General features: G+C 39.1%; 1 long non-coding RNA gene across 3 annotated transcripts in view; it reads left to right on the plus strand.

Moving 5' to 3' along the window:
• The window catches only part of LOC125113062 (uncharacterized), a 37,703-nt gene that overhangs the window by 13,083 nt on the left and 1,903 nt on the right, over positions 1–22,717 (plus strand). Inside the window, exons 6-7 of one of the 3 annotated variants that reach the window (XR_007131322.1) lie at positions 11,685–11,785; positions 18,385–18,419. This is a non-coding gene — a long non-coding RNA (uncharacterized LOC125113062). Of the gene's footprint in view, positions 1–11,684; positions 11,786–16,823; positions 16,938–18,384; positions 18,420–22,717 lie in introns of those variants that run through there. The other 2 variants (XR_007131321.1, XR_007131323.1) reach the window with 2 other exon arrangements.

Consider the following 22,717-nt stretch of genomic DNA (forward strand, 5'->3'; position numbering starts at 1 on the left):
TTGGAGATTAAGCCCTTGTTGGCTGCATGGTTTGCAACAATTTTCTCCCATTCTGTAGATTGTCTTTTTGTTTCTTTTATGGTTTCCTTTGCTGTGCAAAACTCTTTTCAGTTTTATTAGGTCCAGCTGGTTTCTTTTTGGTTTTATTTCTGTTGCCTTAGGAGGCTGACCTGAGAAAACATTTGTCGGGTTGTTGTCACAGAATGTTTTGTCTATGTTCTCTTCTCGGAGTTTGATGGTGTCTTGTCTTATGTTTAAGTCTTTAAATCATTTGGAGTTGACCTTTATTCATGGTATGAAGGTGTGTTCTAGTTTCACTGATGTACATGCAGCTGTCTGGTTTTGCCAGCACCACTTGGTAAAGAGACTATCTGTTTCTCCTTTAATACTCTTGCCTCCTTTGTTGAAGATTAATTGACCATAGGTGTCTGGGTTCATTTCTGGGTTCTCTGTTGTTCCATTAGTCTGTACGTCTGTTTTGGGACCTGTACTACACTGTCTTGATGACTGGAGCTTTGTAAGGTCTGAAGTCTTGGAAAGTTATGCCTCCAGCTTGGTTTTTGTTACTCCAGATTGCGTTGGGAATTCTGGGTCTTTTATAGTTCCACATAAACTTTTGGATTGTTTGTGGTAGTTCTGTGAAAAATGACCTGGGTATTTTGAGAGGGATTGCGTTGAGTCTGTAGACTGCTTTGGGTAGTATGGCCATTTTAATGATATTACTTCTTCCCATTTAGAAGCATGGAATATCTTTCTATTTCTTTGAATCCTCTTTTTATTTCTTTGATGAATGTTTGATGGTTCTCAGCATGTAAGTCTTTCACCTCCTTAGATTTATTCCTAGATTTATTAGTTTTTGGGGGGTGTGATTTTAAATGGTATTGTATTTTTATATTCCTTTTCTAATATTTCATAGTAATATCCAGAAATGCAAGTGATTTCTGAGTGAGTGTTAATCTTGTATTCTGCTGCTTTGCTGAATTTGTTGAGCAGTTTGACTAGTTTTTGTGTGGTCTCCTTAGGGTTTTCCATATATAGTATCCTGTCATCTATGTAGAGTGACAGGTTTAGCTCTTCTCTTCGAATCTGGATACATGTCACTTCTTTTGTTTGTCTAATTGCTGTGGCTAGGACTTCCAATACTATGTTGAATAAAAGTGAGAGTGGGCATCCTTGTCTTGGTCCAGATGTGAGTGGGAAGGCTTTCAGCTGTTCTCATTGAGTATTGTGTTGGCTGTGGGCTTGTCATAAATGGCTTTGATTGTGTTAAGGTTTGGGAAGAGTTTTTAATCAGGAATGGGTGTAGGACTTTGTCAGATGCTTTTTTGGCATCTGTTGAGATGCTCCTACGGTTTTTTGACTTTACTCTTGTTAATGTGGTGTATGACATTGATTTGTATGTGTTGAACCATCCTTGTGAACCTGGGATGACTCCTACCCAGTCATGGTGTGCGATCTTTTGTATATGCTGTTGGATTCAGCTGGCTAAAATTTTGATGAAAATGTTTGCATCTATATTCATCAAAGATATTGGCCTGTAATTTTCTTTCTTGGTAGTTTCTTGGTTTGGGTGTTAGGGTGATGGTGGCTTCCTGGAATGTCTTTGGGAGTGTTCCTTCTTCAGCCTTTTGGAAAAGTTTAAGGAGGATGGGTATAGGTTCTGTGTGTGTTTGGTAGAATTTGCCTGTGAAGCCATCTGGCCCTGGACTTTTTTTGGTAGGGAGTGTTTTTATGACATATTCCATTTCATTTCTAGTGATGGGGTCTGTTCAGTTGATCTGGTTCTTCTTGATTGAGTGTTGGTGGGCTGTAAGCCTCTAGAAAGTTTTCCATTTCTTCGAGGGTGTCCAATTTGTTGGCATATAATTGATGGTATTCTCTTATGGTTTTGGATTTCTGCAGTATCCTTTGAGATTTCTCCTTTTTCTTTATATATTTTGTTTGAGTTCTTGCTCTTCTCTTCTTGGGGAGCCTGGCCAGATGTTCGTCAAGTTGGTTTACCCTTTCAAAGAACCAGGTCTTGGTTTTACTGATTTTTTTCTATTGTGTTTTGACTCTCTCTTGTGTTGATTTTCTCTCTGATCTTTATGATTTCCTTGCTTCTGCCGACTTTAGGTTTTGTTTGTTGTTCTTCTTCTAATTCATTTAGGTGGTGGGTTAAGTTTTCAATTTGAGATCTTTCTTCGTTTTTGAGGAAGGCCTGTGTTGTTATGAACTTCCCTCTAAGAACTGCTTTTGTGGCAGGCATCCTGTAGATTTTGACGGGTTGTGTTTTCATTATCATTTGTCCCGAGGTCTTTTAACTTGCGTTTTGATTTCCTCATTGACCCACTGGTTTTTCGTAGCATGTTGTTTTGTCTCCACGTAGTCGTTTTTTTTCTCACTTCTTTACCTGTGGTTTTTGTCTAGTTTCATGCCATTGTGGTCAGAGAAGATACTTGCAGTAATGTCTATGCTCTTAAATTTGTTGAGGTGCGTTTTGTGCCCCAGTATGTGGTCACTCCTTGAAAATGTTCCATGTGCACTTGAAAAGAATGTATATTGTGATTTTTTTGGTTGTAATGTCCTGAAGATGTCAATTAAGTCTCACTTTTCTGTTGTGTCATTAAGATTCCTGTTGCTGTATTGATCTTCTGTCTAGAGGATCTGTCCATTGATGTGAATGGGGTGTTGGAAGTCTTCTGCTGTTATTGTATTCCCATCCTTTTCTCCTCTTATGTCTGTTAGTATTTGTCGTGTGTATCTGGGTGCTCCTATATCAGGGGCATATATATTGACAAGTGTAATATCCTCTTCTTGAATGGATTCCATTATCTTTAAATGGTGTCCTTTTTCTTTATGGGCCTACGTTTTGAAGTCTCTTTTGTCTGATAGGAGTATTGCAACTCCCGCTTTCCTGTTTTTTCCATTTGTGTGAAGTAGCTTTTTCCAAACACTCACTTTCAAACCACATGTGTCCTTTGCCATAAGGTGAGTCTCTTGTAGGCAGCACATCGTAGGCTCTTGTTTTTGTATCCAGTCTGCCACTCTGTGTCTTTTGATTCGAGCATTCAGGCCATTGACATTTAAAGTAATTGTCGGTGAGTATGTATTTGTCGCCATTTTAAACCTTGTTTACCAGTTGATTCTCTGTTTTTCTTTGTTCCTTTCTTTTTTGGATTGGATGATTTCCTTCTATTGTCTGCTCGTGTCCTCTTCTTTTTAGTTTTTGTGATTGTATTGCTTGGTTTTGACTTGTGGTTGCCCTGTTTTTCAATTATGTTAACCCCTACCTATGTCTGCTTGCCTGATAGTCATATAGGCTCCAAGACATTCTAAAAAAAAAAAAAGAGTCTAGATTTTCTCTTTCCTTCCTCACATTGTATGATTTTGAAGTCCTTTTTAAACATCTTCATGTTTGTCCTTTTGCTATTCCTTGTGTTTATCATCATTTTTTGGTAGGTTTTTTTCTCCCTTTTAGATCTGTATACTGGCTTATTTAAGTGATCGCTTTCCAATTGTGATTTCCTCCATCCTATTTCTTCTTCTTTTTTTTTTTATTTGGAGAAGCCCTTTCAGTATTTCTTTGAGAATGGGTTTAGTATTGCTGTACTCTTTTAGCTTTTGTTCATCGGAGAAAAACTGTAGTTCTCCTTGTATTTTAAATGATATTCTTCCTGGGTAGTCTAGGCTGCAGATGTTTCCCTTTTAGAACTTTGAGTATGTCTTGGCACTCTCTTCTGCCGTGTATTGTTTCTATAGAGGAAAGAGCTGATAGCATTATGGTGGGTCCCTTATAATTAACTCTTTGTTTTCCTCTTGCTGCCTGTGATTCCTCTCTTTAACTTTTGCCATTTTTTATTTAGTATGTCTTGGTGTGAGACTGTTTGGGTTCAACTTGTTTGGGGCCCTCTGTGCTTCCTGTACCTTGATGTCTGTTTGCTTTAATTTGGAATGTTTTCAGCCATAATTTCATCAAATATCTTTTCCGTCTCATTTTCTTTTTCTTCTCCTTCTGGAATCCCTGTTTTGTGTAGATTGGGCTGCTCTATCTTATCCCATGGAGCTCTTCCATTGCTTTTGCGGTTTTTCATCTGGTTTTCTGTCTGCTGTCCTGATTGGGTGGGTGATTTCCAAGATTCTATCTTCCAAGTCACTGATTTGTTCCTCTGCATTATTCATTCTGCTCTTCAGTGCCTTTAACTCAGCATGTGTCTCTGCCAATGAATTTTCTCATTTTTCTTGGCTCCTCCGTATGTTTTTGAGTTCCTTTCTAAAGTAGTCTGCACTGCTGTTCATATCAGTTCTTAATTCCTTAATAATTCATTAATTCCTTCAGTATTTTCACTGTCACTTTTCCGCTAGTATTCAGGTTGTTCTCATTGATGATTGCTCTGTATGTAGTTATAATTTTGGTATGCCTGGCGTCTTCCTGAACTCCACCCTCATCATTTGTCTGTTTTTAGCCTTTTTAAAAATGACTAGCTATTCTGACAGGTGCGTGGTTTGATTTGCATTTTCCTGATGATGAATGATGTAGAGGATCTTTTCATGTACGAGTAGCCATTTTTATGTCTTCTTTGGGAAAAATGTCTTTAGATCTGCTGCCCCCTTTTTTAATTAGATTGTTTGGTTTTTGCTAGTGAGTTGTATGGCTTCTTTATATATTGTGTGAAATAGTCACTTACCAGATATGTGATGTATAATATTTTCTCTTATTGGTTAACTTTTCATTTTGCTCATAGCTGCCTTTGCTGTGTGCATTTTACTTGGATTGAATCTTACTTGTTTATTTTTGCCTTTGTTTTTGATGTAAGCTTCAGAAAAAATCATCTTCAAGACTCTATCAAGGAGTTTACTGCCTATATTTTTTTTTCTAGCAGTTCTGTAGTTTCAGGTCTTATATTCAAGTTTTTATCCATTTTGAGTTAATTTTTGTGTATGATGTAAGAAGTGGTCCAATTTCATTGTTTTGCATGTGACTGTCTGATCTTTTTCAACACCGTTTATTGAAGGGACTGTCCTTTCCGAATTGTATATCTTAGCTCCTTTGTCATAAATCAGTTGACCAGGTATGTTTGGGTTTATGTTGGAGATCTGTGTCCTGTTCTGTTCTGTTGATCTATATTTTTATGCCAGTACCATACCATTTTTTTTCTTTTGGTTTTTGTTGTTGTTGTCATTTTGCTTTTGAGGGCTACAAGTGCAGCATGTGGAAATTCCCAGGGTAGGGGTTGAATCAAAGCTGCAACTGCTGGCCTACACCACAGCCACAGTGATGTGGGATCTGAGCCGTGTCTGCAACCCATACCACAGCTCACAGCAATGCCAGATCCTTAACCCACTGAGCAAGGCTAGGATTCAAACCCATCCTCGTGGATACTAGCAGGATTCATTTCCTCTGTGCCACAGTGGGAACTCCCTAGTACCATTACTGTTTTAATTACTATAGCATTAGTAATTTATTCCAGCTTTGTTCTTCTTTCAAATATTTCTTTGGCTATATGGAGTCATTTCTGGTTTCATGCAAATTTTAGGACTTACTGTTTTGGTTCTGTGAAATATGCCATTGGTATTTTGAGAAGGATTGTGTTGAATGTGTAGATTGCCTTGGGTAGCATGGTCATTTTAATGATGTTCTTCCAATCCATGAGCATGGACCTGTCTTTCCATTTGTTTGTGATCTCTTCAGTTTCTTCTGTTCATGTCTCGTGGGTTTCAGCATATAGTTCTTTGACCTATAGATATATAGGCTATATATTTATTCCTAGGTATTTTATTCTTTTTGATGCAATTGTAAATGAGATTGCTCTTTTTTCAGGGGGGTCCACACCCACGGCATATGGAGGTTCCCAGGCTAGGGGTTGAATCGGAGATGTAGCTGCTGGCCTTTGCCACAGCCACAGCAATGTGGCATCTGAGCTGAGTCTGTGACCTACACCACAGCTCACAGCAATGCTGGATGACTGACCCACTGAGCAATGTCAAGGATGGAACCCACAACCTCATGGTTCCTAATCAGAGTCCTTTCCTTTGTGCCACAACAGGAACTCCAGTGAGATTGCTTTCATAATATTTCTTTCTGACAGTTCATTAGTGTGTGGAAATACAACATATTTTTGTGTATTTATTTTGTATTCCATGAGCTTACTGAATGCATTTATTTCTGATTTTTTGATGGAGTCTTTATAAAGTTTTCTATACAGAACATGTCGGGTTTCCTGTCCTGGCTCAGTGGAAACAAATCTCATGAGTAGCATCCATGAGGACACAGGTTCAATCCCAGGCCTTGTTCAGTATGTTAAGCATCTGGCCTTGCCACAAGCTCTGGTAAAGGTCACAGACTTTACTTGGATCCCATGTTGCTATGGCTGTGTTGTAGGCCAGCAGCTACAGCTCCAATTAGATCCCTAGCCTGGGAACCTACATATGCTATGGGTATGGCCCTAAAAAGACAAAAAAGAAAAAATCATGTCCTCTGCAACTAGTGACAGCTTTACTTCTTCCTTTCCAATCTAGATACATTTTATTTCTTTTGCTTACCTAATAGCTCTGGATAGAACTTCCAGTATGATATTACTATTGACAAAAATGGGCATCCTTGTCTTGTTCCTGATCTTCAAAGAGAAGCTGTCAGCTTTTCACCATTGAATATGGTGTTAGCTGTGGGTTTGTCATAGATGGCCTTTATGATGTTGAAGAATATTCCTTCTGCGTACCTACTCTTTTGAGACTTTTTACCCTAAATGGACATTGAATATTGTGACATGCTTTCTCTGCACTTGAGATGATAGGATTTTTATCCTGCGTTTTGATGATGTGGTATATCACTTTGACTAATGTGTGGATGCTGAAAAATCCTTGCAGCCCGAAAATAAATCCCACTCGATTGTGGTCTGTAATCCTTTTAATACATTATTGAATTTAGTTTGCTAATATTTTATTGAGTATTTTTTCATTTATGTTTCTCAGGGTTATTGTCTGTGATTTTCTTGTGGCATCTTTGTCTGCTTTGGTCTTTAAATAATGGTTTCTCCTTTCTGGTACCCCCCTAACTTTTCTATGTAATAAAGTTCTCTATTAGATTGTGTGCACATGCGCCTGTGTGTATGTGCACGTGTGTGCATAATTCAAAACCCTGGCCTCCTCCTCAGTAAATTTTATAATGCTCTCCTCTAAACTAGTCTTGCACTTTTAATTACATTTCATATTGTTATTAGATCTCTTTATATATGTGTGTTCCCTGGTGGCTCACCAGGTTAAGGATCTGGCATTGTCACTACTGTGACTGGTTGCTGCTATGGCACAGGTCCAGTCTCTGGTCCCAAAACTTCCACATGCTGTGAACACAGCCAAAAAAAATAAAATAACATAAAACAAATTTAGTGATTGTGACAGATGCTTGGATAAATCTTTTATAATTTAGTTTTTGAATCAAATTTTTACCCTTCTAAGTTGAGCAATTTTATGTCTATAACTGAGGCACATCTTGCCATTGCTTAGTATTTTTGTCTTTTCGGCTCAAACAGATATCTAAAGCCAGAGTACCATATTCTACTCTAAAATAAAAACTACCTATATAGCTTTTCCTCTGAAACTGTCTATTTTAATGATATTCTTTAAGCCACAAACTAAGACTCATCTTTATATCAGCTCTATTCCTCATTAGCTCTGTCCTCCTAATTTTACACCAGCAAAACTCGTATTTCTTCAAAGAATTATTGTTTGCTGCATGCTTAAATAAAGAATGACAGGATATTCTGGCAGATAGCATATTTTTTTAATCTATTGAAAATGTTATAATAGTGGGTTCTGTTATGTTCAAGGAGGAAATGATGTGTATATTTAATAAACCCTTTGTGGAGTTCCCATCATGGTGCAGTGGTTAACGAATCCAACTAGGAACCATGAGGTTGTGGGTTCGATCCCTGCCCTTGCTCAGTGGGTTAAGGATCCGGTGTTGCCATGAGCTGTGATGTAGGTCACAGACGTGGCTTGGATCCCGTGTTGCTGTGGCTCTGGCGTAGGCCGGTAGCTGCAGCTCCGATTCAACCCCTAGCCTGGGAACCTCCATATGCCGCAGGAGAGGCCCAAGAAAAGACAAAAAAAAATTAATAAACCCTTTGCTTTCTTTTCCTCAGATCTATGCCTCATCATTTACATTGACATTTTTTAATCAAGGATATAGCCAAGGCTTGCTCTTAGTCCTGATAAGAGCAAGCCAAATATCAGAATTTGTACTCAGTTGAAAGGACCAGGTATTTCACATGGGACTTAAGGATGATTGGGAGTTTTACATCGTCTTAAGCTTTGAAGTGGTGTGCCATTACAGTATATTTTAAAAAAAAATTTTTTTTGTCTTTTTTAGGGCCACACCTGTGGCATATGGAGGTTCCCAGGATGGGGTTGAATTGGACCTGTAGCTGTCAGCCTACACCACAGCCACAGCAATGCAGGATCTGAGCCACATCTGCGACCTACACTACAGCTCACAGCAATGAGGGATCCTTAACCCTCTGAGCGAGGCCAGGGATCAAACCTGTGTTCCCACAAATACTTGTCAGGTTTGTTTCCCCTGAGCCATAATGGGAACTCCCAGTATATTCTTTTTAAAGCTTATGTGTTTTAGAAATAAATTTGCATAAATTATTTACGTAGTGGAGTTCCTGTCATGGCTCACCAGTTAACAAACCTGACTAGCATCCATGAGGATTCAGGTTCAATCCCTGGCCTCACTGATAGGGTTAAGGATCGGGTGTTGCCATGAGCTGTGGTGTAGGTCACAGACTCAGCTCAGATCCCATAGTTCTGTGGCTGTGGCGTAGGCCAGTGGCTACAGCTCCAATTGGACCACCCCTAGCCTGGGAACGTCCATATGCCATGGCCCTAAAAGACAAAAAGACAAAAGTAAATAAATAAAATAAAACAAAAAGGCAAGTGCACTTCTAAAAAAATTATTTAGTAATGATAAATGATCCTGTTAAAAGAAGGATTGAAAATATTGGTATCTTTCAATTTTTTTATGGTATGTCTCTCTCTGGATTTTTTTCTTCAGTATGATTCAGTAATTCTGAATGGGGTTCTTTTAATATTAAGAAGACAGGGGGCTGATTGATATTTGTCTGTTCTATACTCATACTCCAGGGTCACTTTAAAGCAGTGACCTGTGATCCTGGATCTCATTGGAGTCTGTCATTATCCTGATATTGTTTATAAAGTGTGTGCACATGTACATTTTTCTGGGGAGGGTGAGTTTTGATAGGTTGTTAAAAAGACCTGTCACCCAAAAACATTCAATAACTTAGGCTGTAAATTTTAGAGAACTATGCAGATACTGTCCCCCCCCCCTTGTGAATTATAGTATAAGTTTAATCACCATCATTCCTAATAAATAATAGGGGAGTTTTGTGCAGTTTCAATCACGATGCAAAGATATTTTTGCATCTTGCCTCTTTTTCAGATTTCTACCTGGGTTTTTAAGCAAGCAGTGTTCTCATTTGACATGAATGTAAACGTAATGTCCTACTTGTTTATAGATTTCTTTTAAAGTTACTTCTTAAAGTTAGAATTCTTTGAGAGGTTTGTTTTTCTTTGAGAAATTGAGTCTTTGTTTTTTTTTTAAAGCAAAGTTTAGTGTATTTGATTGGTAAAGATCAGTTTAGGGTATGAATAGACAAACAGGAAACCTAGGATTGGTAAAAATGTGGACTTGAGCTTGCTGTGGGCATGTGGTTCTGGCTCAGCCACTGCCTAACTTTGTAACTTTTTGTTTGTTTGTTTGTTTTTTAGGGCCACACCCCCAGCATATGGAGGTTCCCAGGCTACGAATCCAATGAGAACTACAGCTGCTGGCCTACACCACTGCCACAGCAACGTAGGATCCGAGCTGCATCTGTGACCTACACCAGAGCTCACTGCAATGCCAGACCCTTAACCCACTGAACAAGGCCAGGGATTGAACCCATATCCTCATGGTTCCCAGTCAGATTCATTTCTGCTGTGTCATGACGGGAACTCCTAACTGTGATTTTTGCTTAAACCTCTCTATGCTTCAGTTTCCTCAACTATAAAAAGGATATAAAATAGTCTCATATAGTAAATAATCTAATACAGTTGTTAGGAAAATTAATGAGTAATTCTGTGATAGCCTCTCCTGCCAGTAGAGTTTCAGTGTTATCACAGTGATTTCTCTGACTTTATATTTTAGGGAGCAAGTACTAGGCTTGTCCCCTTTATTTCCTCCTTCCTGGTTTCTAATACAAATCATCTAACTTTGCTACCTGGGACAGTTGGATTAAGGTCCCTGGTCTTTGTTCAGGAATGCAGTCCCTGTCAGCCCACTTCTTACTCACAGTGGCCTGGGAAAGTTTCATTTATTTAACCTTTAAAGCCTCAAAAGGGGGGAAGTTAATAGGGCCAAACTCATAGAATTATGGTAAAAATGAAATGAGCTAAAATGTTGAGCACTTAGCTTAGTGCCTGGCACACAGTAAGCACTTGATGAGTCTCTGTTATTGCTGCTGTTGTTCCTGTTAGTCTCTCTGAGGCCATAGAAGTTTTCTTTTGAAGCCCTTCCCCATAAAACTCAGTGCCTCTGAGTCCTTAACTAAGACTCATCAATCAGTTCTTTGTGCAATCAAGATCGCTCTGAGGTTAACTAATTCCTGGAAGATTTCATAATAAATCTTTATCTTTGCCACCTGAGGCCTTTTGCATGGAACCAGATAACCAAATAAATGGATGTAGAATATCAGATTTATTCAGAGGAAGATTATGAAATTAGGGGCATGAAATAACCTGTTGTCTAGGTCTGGCAGCAAATTTATTAAGAGAGCTTTTATTTGACATTTAAAACTGTTCATCTTGAAAATAGTAATAGCAAATGCTTATCAGTTACTTCTGTGTGCCAGGCATATTCTAAGTGCTTTATATTCTTTTATATTCATTAACTATCTGCAGTAGGTACTGTTACCATTCCCACATAACAGATGAGGAGAGAGGCTTAGAGAGGGGAAGTCACTTGCCCCAAACCACACAATTGATTAGTGATGGATTCAACCCCAGGCAGTAGATCCCAGAGCTCAGAGTGCTAACCATTCACCTCTCTCATTTCCCACCTCACCTTCATCCTGGATGGGGATTCCTTTTTACATGATTTTTAATAAAACTAAAGCAGAAGGGTTTTGCTTTAAAATGGTGTCATAGGTTGAGTGAGTAGGAAATGGGCTATGTTGAGTCCATGGTTCAACTCTGATAGCCAGTGAATGAACCTCGTTAGCTGCACAAATAATGCTTCACAACTCAAGGCTCAAATGTTTTCAGTTAGCATATCCTCATTATTCCACATGCAGTAAACATTCTCTCTTCTTTTTCACTATAAGAGCAACATCGTTTTTGTTTCCGTAAGCTGGATTCAAGCAGGTCCCCAAAGTCCTTTAACATGTGTGACTGTTGGTGTACAAATGGTCGAAGCATTTGATCGTCTTCCTAAAATTAAAAGAAAGAAAAAAGTGAGTGTATCAAACCCAAGTTCTTATGCTGGGCAAATGCACAGTGAGGACAAACAAACCAAAACATCAGAGTTAGGAGTGGAGAAAATTTTATTAGTTGAGGAGACCTGGCCTTGTCTCCATCATGCTGGCTGGCCAGGGCACAAGGTTTTTAAAAGCAAAAAAAGTGATGAGGGGGTATCTTTGTAATTTCAGCTTTCCTACATGACCTCGGTCACAGACTTCATGGTACCATCTTGTGACTGGACGTGTCATGGTGATTGTGATTGATCGCTGTGTTCCTGCAAAGCAAAGTGGTAAATCATGGCCTTGTGATCCTTTCACTTCTTTTCAGAAGAGAGCAAAAGCAATGGTCGAGGCATTTTATTATTCACTTAGAGCTTTCATGAGTGTTCAAGAGTTTTAGTTTTTTGTTTTTTTGTTTTTTTGTTTTTAAGGGCCACACCCACGGCATATGGAAGTTTCCAGGCTAGGGGTCAAATCAGAGCTGCAGCTGCCGACCTACACCACAGCCACAGAAACACTGGATACTTAACCCACTGAGCAAGGCCAGGGATCGAACCCACATCCTCATGGATTACTGGTCAGGTCTTTAACCCGCTGGGCCACAAGGGGAACTCCCAGGAGTTTTAGTTCTTAACCCTCCCAGCATCATCAATTTCACGTCGGCTTGGGGCCAGCTGATGGAAGCCACAGGACATGACCTCTCCAGTTTGGGGTCTTAAATCAAGGCCTTATTTTAAGATAACAATCATGGAAAGGATTATGTTGGGTTTGCTTTTCCTTTGTTTCTGCGTTCCTTCCCTTTTGCAGCTGGTAACTGCTTGAATCTGCCCTTTGGAACTTAGGAAGGTCTAGAGGACTAAAGCCTTTTTCTATAAAAAGACATGGGGGACACAGCAGGGCTTTTGTACCTGGGAGGACCGCACAGGGTCCTGCTCTGTTCAGTGATGTGAGTAGACTCACATCATGGCAGTGAAAGTATTGTGTGTGGACGTGATTGGGGTGTCCCGGGAGTTCTCCCTTTGGGCTAGAAAGCTGCATTCGAAAGCTGCTACCGGAGGCATGTCACCTAGTCACCTAGGAGCATGTTTGGTTTGGGGAAGGCCGATTGAATGGCCCTTTTCTTACTGCCAACAGGGAAAATTAGGGGGATATCCAAATAGTTGAGATTGGTATGTATTCTTTTAATACTGTATAAGTTCTGAGGTTTGCAAAGGATTGTCTGTGGTGGGAATTCTCCTATTGATAGGGTTTCATATTCGTTTCCTTTCCCCTGATCCTTAATGAAACACCTGCTCAGATGCTTTGGTCATTTTTTTTTTTCAACATGTTTTCCAGCATGTTGTCTTTTATTTTAAAAGTACGTAGTTGGAGTTCCGTGTGGCACAGTGGAAGCAGATCCAGCTAGGAGCCATGAGGTTGTGGGTTCAATCTCTGGCCTCACTCAGTGGGTTGAGGATCTGAGCTGTGGTGTAGGTGGCAGACATGGCTCGGATCTGGTGTTGCTGTGGCTCTGGTGTAGGCTGGCAGCAATAGCTCCATTGGACCCCCAGTCTAAGAACCTCCATATGCCACTAGTGCGGCCCTAAAAGGACAAAAAAAAAAGTACGTAGTTGTTTATATATTCTGGATGTTAATCTTGGTGATAAATAATACAAATAGATTCTCTCAGGTTGTGGCTTATTTTTAACTTTATTTTTACTATCTCTCATCTTGCTAGTTTTCCCTTCTTTTTTTTTTTTTTATTGTGAGCTATATGTACAAAAGAGTACCCAGGATGTATGCATAGATACAGTTGGAATACACCTGCTCAGGAAAAAACTGCCTCTTGGCCACACCCATTTCCCTGCCCCAAGAAGCAGGGAAGTGTGTGATCATCATTTTTGTGCCACCTAGAATGCAGTCCTGACAGTATATTTTGCCTGTCTTTTGGCTGTTTGTGCCATAATTTGCTTGTCTTCTGTGGATACATGTTAGGATGTTTCTAGTTTTGGGCTGTTATGGAAGGTGGTATTAAAAAAACAGCCATTGCAGGAGTTCCCGTCGTGGCGCAGTGGTTAACGAATCTGACTAGGAACCATGAGGTTGTGGGTTCGGTCCCTGCCCTTGCTCAGTGGGTTAACGATCCGGCGTTGCCGTGAGCTGTGGTGTAGGTTGCAGACGCGGCTCGGATCCCGCGTTGCTGTGGCTCTGGCGTAGGCCAGTGGCTACAGCTCCGATTCAACCCCTAGCCTGGGAATCTCCATATGCCACGGGAGCGGCCCAAGAAATAGCAAAAAGACCAAAAAAAAAAAAAAAAAAAACCAGCCAGTGCAGAGTTCCCATCATGGCTCAGCGGTTAGTGAACCGGACTAGCATCCACAAGGATACAGGCTCCATTCCTGGCCTTGCTCAGTGGGTTGAGGATCCAGCATTGCTGTGAGCTGTGGTGTAGGTCAAAGACAAGGCTCAGATCTGGTGTTGCTGGGGCTATGGTGTAGGCTGCCGGTTGCATCTCTAATTGGACCCCTAGCCTGGGAATCTCCATATGCTCTGGGTGCGGCCCTAAAAGACAAAAAAACACCAAAAAAAAAAAAAAGCCAGTGCACAAATATGCATAAGTTTCTGCAGAATTTTTCAGCCAATCCATCATCTGAACCACAAAACAGAAAATGATTTGGAAGACTATTTTCCCAGTTCTGTCAAGAATGGTGTATAACTAGTACCATTCCAAATAGGAGAACAATTAAGTCAGTACATACATAGCCTGGAAGAGGTGGTTCTCAAACTTGAGTTTAAGGCCGAATCCTCTGGAGGGCTTGTTAAAGCGTGTATAACTGGGCCTCAAGCCCAGAGGTTCTGATTCAGCAGGTCTGGGAGGGGACCCTGGAAATTGTATTCTGACAAGATCTCAGGTGAAGCTGAGAAGCCAGTGGGGGAACCCCACTTTGAGAACCTCAGCCTCAGGGCTCAGGTCTCTGCAGAACCAGTTTACTCTGGAGGAGTTAAATTGCTAGTGTATATTATTAGGGAAGATGCCTCTTTGACTTTTATTAGAGAAATGGCAAACAATATTTAAGTGGTTGTACCAATCTCTACTCCTTCCAGCATGGCATGAAAGTTTCTGTTGCTTCGTATCTTTACCAAAACTTGCTATTTTCAGACTGAAATTGTTGCTAGTATTGTTACTTGCCAGTCCAATAATCTAGTATATCACTGTGGTTGCAATTAGTGTTCCTTAAATTATTAATGAGGTGAAGCACTTTTTCATGTATTTATTGGCCTTTTTGATTTCCTCTTGTGAAGTTCCTGTTCAAGTCTTCTGACCATTTTTTTTTTCTATTGGGACAAAATCTATTTCTGATTTTCTTTTTGGTTTGTAGTAGTTCTCTATTTTGGATATTAGCTCATTATATGTTAAATGTGTTACAAATGACTTTTCCTATTCCTTTTGACTTACTTTGGTTTATGAACCAAACTTATCTTAATGTAGGTGAATCTAGCGATCTTTTTCTTTAAATCTAGGTATTTTTTGTGTCGTGTTTAAATCCTTTTCTACTGTAAGATCATAAAGACATCTCCCAAAGTGTCTTCTGTAAGCATTAGGGGTTTACCTTTCACATCGAGGTCTTTAATTCTCACCTAAACTTGATTTCTGGGTATAGTTTTAAATAAGACTCCAGTTTCATTTATCTTCATATGTACTTGTAATTCTCCAGCACTATTTGTTGAAAAATCCATCCTTGCCACATTCATCTTTGGTTTCACCTCGGTCATACATCATCTCGAGCTCTGAGTGAACGTATTTCTGGGGCTTCTCTTCTTTCCTTTGGATATCTTATTTACATTTGGGCCAATATCTTATCATCTATCACAATACTATTAAAATAAGTCTTGGTATCAGGTACTACACGTCTTCCTACCTTGTTTTGGAGTCTTGATAGGCTTAACTAATCTTTTGCTTTTGGAATTCCATCTAAATTACAGGATTGTCTTGTCAGATGCCATTACATTTTATTGGCATTATATTGACTCTCGGGAGATGTGACAGATTTACAGAAGCAAATCTTCCAAACCATGGAGCCATGGCATGTTTCTCCATTTAGATCATTTTTAACATCTCTCAAGTTTTAAAATATTCTCCATAGAATTTATGATATTTTTTTATGTTAGCTATAGGGCTACTTATAGCAGTAGTTCTTACCTTTGATGCAGTTATAAATACTATCTTTCATTTTTTTTTGTCTTGTTTCTTTTATATTCAAATACAATTTATTTATTTATTTTTAGAGGTGATGACTATTTTCTTGAGTGTGGTGATTTCATGAGTGTAAATATATGTGTCACACATATCTAATTTGACATTTAAAAAAAAAATTTTTTTTTGTCTTTTTTGTTGTTGTTGTTGTTGTTGCTATTTCTTGGGCTGCTCCCGCGGCATATGGAGGTTCCCAGGCTAGGGGTTGAATCGGAGCTGTAGCCACCGGCCTACGCCAGAGCCACAGCAACGCGGGATCCGAGCCGCGTCTGCAACCTACACCACAGCTCACGGCAACGCCGGATCGTTAACCCACTGAGCAAGGGCAGGGACCGAACCCACAACCTCATGGTTCCTAGTCGGATTCGTTAACCACTGCACCACGATGGGAACTCCTAAAAAATTTTTTATCGTGATTGATTTACAAAGTTATGTCAATTTCTGCTATACAGCAAAGTAACCCAGTCATACATATATATATATACATACCTTCTTTTTCTCATATTATCCTCCATCATGTTCCATCACAAGTGATTAGATATATAGTTCTCTGTCCTATACAGCAGGATCTCATTGCCCGTCTGCTCCAAATGGAAGAGTTTTCATCCACTAACCCCAGACTCCCAATCCATCCCACACCCTCCTGCTCCCCCCCAGCAAATGTTAGTCTGTCCTACATGTCCATGATCTTTTCTGTTTTGTCAGTAGATCATGTGTGCCATATTTTATTTTTTATTTTTTTGTTCATTGAAGTATATTTGAGTCAGTGAAAAATAAATGGATAATACAGTTTGCATGGTGAGATTTGGTCCAGATCTGGACCAAAGGGTAGAACCTATGACTCCATTGTGATAGAGGATAAAGTCCAGAGTTACTGAGGCAGCCGCAAAGGTCCCACCTGTCCCATCCCCTGCTCATCTTGCTTCTTGAGCTTCCTGGTCCCAGCCCTGAAATACTACTGTTGCATGTCTCTGGCTAGATGCTAGTCCTTGCACTTCTGATGCTTTTCTTGCTCTGACTTCCTGGCAAATAATCTTTTAGCATGAAGCTCAAGAGTCATCTCTTCTAGGAGGTTTTTCTGACTTCTTCCTTAGGAGCAAGAAAAAGAGGTCCATACCGATGAAGTCAGATGTGTTAGCCAGACCCAGACCCGCTGGAAGCCAGACTTGCATTTTGTTTTCTCTTCAGAACTGGTCAGTAAGAAGGCAGCCCTTCATTATAGTGAGTCATCCGCCTTCAGTGGGTGTCCAGTTGCCCAAGTTCGAATAAGCCAGTGTTGCTACTGTCCTCTGATTTTATTTTAATATCTGTGGTGACTAAAGATGTAGAGCATCTTTAGATTGAGCCATATTTTAGACTCCACATATAAATGATATCATATGGTCTGTCTTTCTCTGACTTACTTCATTCAGTATGAGAGTCTCTGTTTCCATCCACGTTGCTGCGAATGGCATTATTTTGTCCTTTTTTTATTGCTAGTAGTATTTCATTGTGTATATGTATCACATCTTCCTAATGCATTCATCCATCGATGGGCATTTAGGTTGTTTTCCATGCCTTGGCTATTGTGAATAGTGCTGCAATGAACATGTGGGTGCATGTATCTTTTTTGAAAGTTTTGTCTGGATATGTGCCCAAGAGTGGGCTTGCTATATCATATGGTAGTTCTGTATTTAGTTTTTGAGGTATTTCCATACTGTTTCCCCATAGTGGTTTAACCAATGTACATTCCCACCAGTGGTCTAATAGGGTTCCCTTTTGTCCACATCCTCTCCAGCATTTACTGTTTGTAGACTTTTTGATGATGGCCATTCTGACTAGTGTAAGGTGGTACATCATAATAGTTTTGATTTGCATTTCTTTAATAATTAGCGATGTTGAGCATTTTTTCATATGCCTGCTGGACATCTGTATGTCTTCTTTGGTGAAATGTCTATTAAGGTCTTCTGCCCATTTTTCAATTGGGTTTTTTGTTGTTGTTGTTGAGTTGTATGGGTTGTTTGTATCTTTTGGAGATGAAACCTTTGTCGGTTGAGTCATTTGCAAAAGCTTTCTCCCATTCTGTGGGTTGTCTTTTCATTTTTTTTAATGGTTTCTTTTGCTATGAAAAAGCTTTCAAATTTAATTTTTATTTTTTAATATTTTTATTAAGGTATACTCAATTTACAGTGTTGGGCCAACTTCTGCTATAGAGCAAAGTGACTCAGTGATTATATATATATATATATATATATATATATATATATATATACACACACACACACACATACATTCTTTCAACTAATTTTTAAATATTGATTTTCGGGAGTTCCCTGGTGGCTCAGCAGGTTAAGGATCTGGCATTGTCACTGCTGAGGCTGCTGCTGAGGAGCAGGTTCGATCCCTGGCCCAGGAACTTCCGCATGGCATGAGCATGGCAAACAAAATAAAAAGTGAAGATAGCTGGCGTGAGAGATTTACCATTAAGATTGTGCTTACTCTATGTTCATTTAAGATTGCCTTTATCACATTAAGGAATTTTATCCCTAGTTTGCTGGGAGTTTTTGTTGTAGTAGTATGCTGAATTTTATCACATGCTTTTTAAAATCTATTCATTTTTTACTTAGAGTCGTCTATTTCTCCCACTTATTGAAGACCTTATTTTCTCCATTGTAGGTTCTTGCCTCTTGCCATAGATTAATCGACCAAAGGTACGTGGGTTTATTTCTCAGCTTTCTATCCTTTCCCATTAAGCTGTATTGCTGTTTTGATAACTATAGCTTAGCTTTGTAGTATAGTCTGAAGTCAGGGAGCCGGATTCCTCTAGCTCTATTATTCTTTCTCAGGATTGCTTTGGCTGTCCAGGGTCTTTTGTGTTTCCATACGAAAGTTTTTTTTTGTTCCAGTTCTGTGAAAAATGCCATTGGTTATTTTATAGGGATTGCATTGAATTTGTAGATTGCCTTGGGTAATATAGTCATTTTGACAATACTGATTCTTCCAGTCCAGGAGCATGATATATCTTTCCATCTGTTTGTGTCATCCTCTGTTTCTTTCATTCATATCTTAGAGTTTTCATAGTATAAGTTTTTGGCTCCTTAGTAGGTTTATTCCTAGGTATTTTATTCTTTTTGATGTAGTGGTAAGTGGGATTGTTTCCTTAATTTTTCTTTCTGCTCTTTTGCTAGTGTATAGAAATGCAAGAGATTTCTGTGCATTAGTTTTGGTAAAGTAGCCTGCAACTTTACCAAATTCATTGATGAGCTCCACCAATTTTCATGTAGCATCTTTAGGATTATCTAGGTATAGTATCATGTCACCTGCAAAGAGTGATAGTTTTACTTCTTTTCCAATTTGGATTTCTATTTCCTTGATCGCCATGGCTAGGACTTCCAAAACTATGTTGAATAACAGTGGCGAAGGGGTACGTCCCTGATTCTTCCTGCTTTCACCTTTTCACCATTGAGTATAATGTTAGCTGTGGGTTTGTCATAGATGGCCTTTATTAAGTTGAGGTAGGTTCCCTCTGCCCACTTTCTGCAGAGTTTGTTTTTTTTTTTTTATCATAACTGTTTAGTGATTTTGTCAGAAGCTTTTTCTCCGTCTATTGAGATGATCATCTGGTTTTTATTGTTCATTTTTAATGTGGTGTATCACACTGATTTATTTGCAGATATTGAAAAATCCTTGCATCCCTGGGATAAATCCCACTCGATCATGGTGTACAATGCTTTTCATGTATTGTTGGATTCTGTTTGCCAGTATTTTGTTGAGAGTTTTGTGTCTTATGTTCATCAGTGATATTGGCCTGGGTAATTTTTTTTTGTTTATTTGTTTGTTTGTTTGGTATCTTTGGTTCTGGTAGCAGGGCAATAATGTCCTCAAAGAATGGTTTGTGAGTATTCCTTTTATTATTTTTTTAACTCAGTGAATTTTATTACATAGTTGTACAACCATCATCACAACCCAATTTTACATTGCTATCCCAGACGCCCAGCCCATCCCTTCCCACCTAACCTATCTCCTTTGGTAACCATCGCTTTTTCAAACTTTGTGAGTCAGTTTCTGTACTGCAGATTAGTTCATTGTCCTTTTTTTTTAGGTTCCACATATAAGTGATAGCATATGACGTTTGTGTCTCACTGTCTAACTTCACTTGACATAATTTCTAGGTCCATCCATGTTGCCACAAATACCATTATTTCAATCCTTTTTATGGAATATTCCGTTGCGCGTATGCACCGCATCTTCTTTATCCACTCCTCTGTCTGTAGACATTTAGCTTGCTTCCATGTCTTGGCTACTGTAAATAGTGCTGCAGTGAACACTGGGGTACATGTATCTTTTCGAGTCATGGTTTTTTGGATAGGTACCCAGGAATGGGATTCCTGGATCAAATGGTAATTCTATTTACAGTTTGAGGAATCTCCATCCTGTTTCCATAGTGGGCACACCAAATTACATTAACATCAACATTGTAAAAGGGGTTCCTTTTCTCCACACCCTCTCCAGCGCTTACTGTTTGTAGACTTTTTGATGATGGCCATTCTGGCTGGTGTAAGGTGGTAACTCATCGTGGTTTTGATTTGCATTTCTCTAATAATGAGTGATGTGGAACATCTTTTCATGGTTTTTTGGGGGGCCATCTGTATGTCTTCTTTGGAGAATTGTCTGTTTAGATCTTCTGCCCTTTTTTTGATGGGGTTGTTTGTTTTTTTTGGTATTGAGCTGCATGAAGTGTTTATATATTTTGGAGATTCAGTCCAAATGACTTGTCAGTTGCTTCATTTGAAAGTATTTTGTACCATTCTGTGGGTTGCCTTTTTGTTTTGTTTAGGGTTTCCTTTGCTGTGCAACAACTTTTAAGTTTATTAGGTCCCATTTGTTTACTTCTGTTTTTATTGTCATTCTAGAATGTGGATCTGAGAAGATAGTGCTGTGGTTTTTGTCAGAGAGTGTTCAACCTATGTTTTCCTCTAAGGGTCTTATATTTAGGTCTTAAATCCATTTTGAGTTTATTTTTGTGTATAGTGTTAGGGTGTGATCTGATTTCAAACTATTACATGTAGCTGTCCAGCTTTCCTAGCACCACTTATTGAAGGGACTGTCAGTTCTCCATTGTATATTCTTGCCTCCTTTGTTATAGATGAGTTGACCATAGGTGTGTGGGTTTAATTCTGGGCTTTCTTTCTTGTTCCACCGATCTATATTTCTGGTTTTGTGCTGTTACAAAACTGTTTTGTTGAATGTAGCTTTGTAGTCTAAAGACAGGGAGCCTGCTTCCTCCAGATCCAGTTTTCTGTCTCAGATGGCTTTGGCTATTCTGGGTCTTTTGTGCTTCCAAACAAGCTTGAAAATATTTTGTTCTAGTTCTGTGACTAATGTCCTCGGTAGTTTGATAGGGATTGCATTGAATCTGTAGATTGCCTTTGGTAGTATAGTCATTTTTCACAGTATTGATTCTTCCAATCCAAAACCGTGGTGTATCCTTTCCATCTGTTTATGTCATCTTTGTTTTCTTTCATTGGTGTCTTATAGTTTCGGAGTACAGATCCTTTGTCTCTTTAGGTGGGTTTATTCCTAGGTATTTTATTCTTTTTGATGCAGTAGGAGTGGGATGGTTTCCCTAAATTTTCTTTTTGATCTTTCATTGTTAGTATATAGAAATGTGGTAGATTTCTGTGTATTAATTTTGCTTTTTTATAGCTAACATTTATTATTTTACTATAGTTGACTTACAGTGTTCTATCCATTTCTGCTGTACACCAAAGTGACCCAGTCATACATATATGTACATTCTCTCACATTATCCTCCATCAGAAGTGATTATAGTTCCCTAGGCTGTATAGTGTGATCTCATTGCTTATCCACTCCAGTTGCTATAGTTTGCATCTACCTACCTCAACCGCTCATTCCCTCCCCCTCCCCCTTGGCAAACCACAAGTCTGTTCTTTGTGTCCATGAGTTTGTTTCTTTTCTGTAGATAGGTTCATTTGTGCCATATACTAGGTTCCGGATGTGAGTGATATCATATGGTATTTGTCTTTCTGATAAACTTCAGTCAGTATGAAAGCTCTAGTTCCATCCATATTGTTGCAGATGGCATTACTTTGTTCTTTTTTGTGGCTGAGTAGTTCTGTGTATTAATTTTGTATCTTGCAATTTTACCAAATTCATTGATGAGCTCTAACAATTTTCTGGTAGCATCTTTAGTATTTTCTAGATAGAGTATCCTGTCCTCTACAAACAGTTTTACTCCTTCCTTTTCAATTTGGATTTCCTTTATTTCTTTTTCTGTTCTGATTGCCATGGCTAGGATTTCCAAAACTATGTTGAATAGTAGTGGTGGGAGTGGACATCCTTGTCTTGTTCCTGATCTGAGTGGGAATTCTTTCACCTTTTCACCATTGAGAATGATGTTAGCTGTGCGTTTGTCATAAATGGCCTTTATTAAGTTGAGGTAGGTTCCCTCTATGGCCACTTTCTGGAGGGTTTTTATCAGAAATGTTTGTTGAAATTTGTCAAAAGCTTTTTCTGCATCTCTTGAGAGGATCATATGGTTTTTACTCTTCAGATTGTTAATGTGGTGTATTACACTGACTGATTGGCAGATAGTGAAACATCCTTGCATCCCTGGGATAAATCCCACTCGATCATGGTGTACAATGCTTTTCATGTATTGTTGGATTCTGTTTGCCAGTATTTTGTTGAGAGTTTTGTGTCTTATGTTCATCAGTGATATTGGCCTGGGTAATTTTTTTTTTTTTTTTTTTTTGGTATCTTTGTCTGGTTTTGGTATCAGGGTGATGGTGACCTCATAAAATGAGTTTGGGAGTGTTCCTTCCTCTGAAATTTTTGGAAACAGTTTCAGAAGGATAGGTGTTAACACTTATCAAAATTGTTTTTGTTTTGTTTTTTTTTTTTTGTCTTTTTGCTATTTCTTTGGGCCTCTCCCGCAGCATATGGAGGTTCCCAGGCTAGGGGTCGAATCGGAGCTGTAGCCACTGGC

The sequence above is a fragment of the Phacochoerus africanus genome, chromosome 12 (genome assembly GCF_016906955.1).
Source record: "Phacochoerus africanus isolate WHEZ1 chromosome 12, ROS_Pafr_v1, whole genome shotgun sequence".
NCBI lineage: Eukaryota > Metazoa > Chordata > Mammalia > Artiodactyla > Suidae > Phacochoerus > Phacochoerus africanus.